We start from the raw sequence: 4,541 nt of genomic DNA, 5'->3' as shown, positions 1-4,541 counted from the left end.
CCATAGTTACTTATGTGTTTGAATAAGTTTAAAATGAGAAAATAGTGCAACCTGATGTTCCAATTTCGTATGATTGTATTAAAGGATTTTTGTATTTTAAAACTACACTCTCTCCATGTCTTGTGGCCTAAAGAAAGACTTAGTTTACTTAAATCCTTAAATATATGAACAGTTTCCTCTTGGCGTGATAATACTTTCTCTGCGACAATCCATGTAGCTGTCCAATAGAAACTGACATGTTTACAAGGTCGGATAGGATTGGTCACGTATCGATCAAAGATCATGAACATGTAAGGTATGTTTTGATTGGGCGTGTTGGCTGCCTGTCATTGGATAAGTGGTGGTGGTGTGGGAGGGGAGGTCTTTAGAGAAACCATGTACTGTTTCGATATATTTGTGGTCTAGGATCAATATCTCCTTCGCCACTCTACGGGGCGAAAGTATTCAAACCTACTGTACCAGGTACATGACGCTTCCTCGTCATATTTCAATTGTTTGAACATGATTTCGTCGTGTAAGATCTATTGGTAGATACTGCTGAAGAAGCGGTCGTAATTACATCGAGATGTGATGGTATTGTATCGTGGTTACTGAGTGTGGCAATGTGTGGGGACAGCATGATTGAACTAGTTATTTGATCAGAATTAAGTAAATCAAATTGATAATAGGATAAGCGTTGCTAGGGGGTTCGTTAACCGTGAGGCAGTCAGGCCAAAATGGCTGTTATTGGAATTCGTATATGTAAAATTATACAGTGTAATCACTGGCCGCTGGTAACCTAGCTAGAATAGGGGTATCTCTGCAACCGATGTTCGAATTTAACACACATGGCTTTCTATAAAAGACGATGAAAACTGCTAGAAATGTAGGAATATTGGTAACTGTGTAGTGTCAACAGAAGGATTCAGTGAGTGTCTGATACGACATGGCCCTCTCCAATAGACAATTCCTGCCAATCAACAGGAACATTGTTGGTGTCTAGTCACAGAAATAACTTGCTTTCAGCGTTCATAAGACGGGCATTATTGCATCCACGGATCTCCATGATCTTGATGAATGACCATTGAACATTAACTATTGGTTCATACTAATATCTGGTCCAACTTTCAATGTAATACCATGCCAGTGTAATCATTCCTACCGTTTATCACTGTTCGACAACAGGTGATTGATTTGTATAGCTTTATCTTTCTGGTACATTTCTGTAAATTCTTAATACGTAACGATTTTTAGGTTCTTGTGTTATCACTAAATTCGAACTTTATGTTAAGGTGGCAGGCGTATATCACAATTGTTACACAACACTATCAGTCTCCTAATTCAAACATTATATATTTATCTAGGCTTAATGCGTACATTTATAGAATATTTTCACAATATATTTATAATTATGATTAATTAATTTTTAGTTTAATATACGCAGAAGCAGTCAATTATTATTTCTTTATTACACAGAACTGATCTAGTATCTCTGTATTACATATAACTGATCTATAATCTCTGTATTACACAGAACTGATCAAGTATCTCTGTATTACACAGAACTGATTTAGTATCTCTGTATTACATATAACTAGCTGATCTAGTATCTCTGTATTACATAGAACACTTCTACTATGTCTGTATTACATAGAACTGACCTAGTATATCTGTATTACATAGAACTAACTGATCTAGTTTCTCTGTATTACATAGAACTGATCTAGTATCTCTGTATTACATAGAACTTACTAATCTAGTATCTCTGTATTACATAGAACTGATCTAGTATCTCTGTATTACATAGAACTAACTGATCTAGTATCTCTGTATTACACAGAACTGTTCTAGTATCTCTGTATTACATAGAACAGATCTACTATGTCTGTATTACATAGAACTGACCTAGTATCTCTGTATTACATAGAACTAACTGATCTAGCATATTTGTATTACATAGAACACTTCTATTTTGTATTTCATAGAACTGATCTAGTATATCTGTATTACATAGAACTAATCTGGTATCTCTGTATTATATAGAACTGATCTACTATTTTTATATTACATAGAACTGATCTAGTATCTTTATTACATAAAACTGATCTAGTATCTCGATATTACATAGAAATAAGTGATATAGTATATCTGTATTACATAGAACTGATATAGTATCTCTGTATTACATAGAACAGATCTAGTATCTCTGTATTACAAAGAACACTTCTACTATGTCTGTATTACATAGAACTGATCTAGTATCTCTGTATAACATAGAACAGATCTACTCTTTTTGTATTACATAGAACTGATCTAGTATATCTGTATTATATAGAACTGATCTAGTATCTCCGTATTACATAGAACTAACTAATCTAGTATCTGTGTATTACACCGAACTGATCTAGTATCTGTGTATTACATAGAACTAATATCTAGTGATTACATAGAACTGATCTGTATATACATAGAACTGATCTAGTATCATTGTATTACACAGAAATAAATGATCTAGTATATCTGTATTACACAGAACTAACTGATCTAGTATCTCTATTATATAAAACTGATCTAGTATCTCTGTATTACATAGAAATAAGTGATCTAGTATATCTGTATTACACAGAAGTAAGTGATCTAGTATCTCTGTATTACATAGAACTAACTGATCTAGCATCTCTGTATTACATAGAACACTTCTACTATGTCTGTATTACATAGAACTGATCTAGTATATCTGTATTATATAGAACTGATCTAGTATCTCTGTATTGCACAGAACTAATTTGGTATCTCTGTATTACCCAGAACTAATCTAGTATCTCTGTATTACATAGAACTGATCTAGTATCTCTGTATTACATAGAACTGATCTAGTATCTCTGTATTACATAGAACTGATCTACTATCTTTATTATATAAAACTGAGCTAGTATCTCTGTATTACATAGAACTTACTAATCTAGTATCTCTGTATTACATAGAACTGATATACTGTCTCTGTATTACACAGAACTAAATGATCTACTATCTCTGTATTACATAGAACTAACTGATTTAATATCTCTGTATTACATAGAACATATCTGATATCTTTGTATCACATAGAACTAGATCTACTATCTCTGTATTTCATAGATCTGATCTAGTATCTCTCTTTCATAAAACTGATCTAGTATCTCTGTATTACATAGAACTGATCTAGTATCTCTGTATTACAAAGAACTGATCTAGTATCTCTGTATTACATAGAACTGATCTAGTATCTCTGAATTATATAAAACTGATCTAGTATCTCTGTATTACATAGAACTTACTAATCTAGTATCTCTGTATTACATAGAACTGATCTAGTATCCCTGTATTACATAGACCTTACTGATCTAGTATCTCTGTATTACATAGAACTGATCTAGTATCTCTGTATTACATAGAACTGATCTAGTATCTCTGTATTACATAGAACTGATCTAGTATCTCTGTATTACATAGAACTGATCTAGTATCTCTGTATTACTAGTCTAGTATCTCTGTATTACATAGAACTGATCTAGTATCTCTGTATTACATGGAACTTACTAATCTAGTAACTCTGTATTACAGAGAACTGATCTAGTATCTCTGAATTATATAAAACTGATCTAGTATCTCTGTATCACATAGAACTGATCTAGTATCATTGTATTACATAGAACAGATCTAGTATCTCTGTATTACATAGAACAGATCTAGTATCTCTTTATTACATAGAACAGATCTACTATGTCTGTATTTCATAAAACTGATCTAGTATCTCTGTATTACATAGAACTAACTGAACTAGTATCTCTGTATTACACAGAACTGTTCTAGTATATCTGTATTACATAGAACAGATCTAGTATCTCTGCATTACATAAAACTAAGTAATAAAGTATCTCTGTATTTCATAGAACTGATCTAGTATCTCTGTATTACATGGAACTTACTAATCTAGTAACTCTGTATTACAGAGAACTGATCTAGTATCTCTGTATTACATTGAACTAACTAATCTAGTATCGGTGTATTACATAGAACAGATCTAGTATCTCTATATTACATAGAACTAATTAATAAAGTATCTCTGTATTTCATAGAACTGATCTAGTATCTCTGTATTACATTGAACTAACTAATCTAGTATCTGTGTATTACACCGAACTGATCTAGTATCTGTGTATTACATAGAACAGATCTACTCTTTCTATATTACATAGAACTGACCTAGTATCTCTGTATTACATAGAACTAACTGATCTAGCATCTCTGTATTACATAGAACACTTCTACTATGTCTGTATTACATAGAACTGATCTAGTATATCTGTATTATATAGAACTGATCTAGTATCTCTGTATTGCACAGAACTAATCTGGTATCTCTGTTATATAAAACTGATCTAGTATCTCTGTATTACATAGAAATCAGTGATATAGTATGTCTGTATTATATAGAACTGATCTAGTATCATTGTATTACACAGAAATAACTGATCTAGTATCTCTGTATTACACAGAACTAAGTGATATAGTATCTCTGT

This window comes from Ylistrum balloti, unplaced genomic scaffold, assembly GCF_031769215.1.
Source record: "Ylistrum balloti isolate Yb309-2 unplaced genomic scaffold, AGI_CSIRO_Ybal_v1 Utg370132, whole genome shotgun sequence".
NCBI lineage: Eukaryota > Metazoa > Mollusca > Bivalvia > Pectinida > Pectinidae > Ylistrum > Ylistrum balloti.
Note: the sequence above shows the minus strand (reverse complement) of the source record.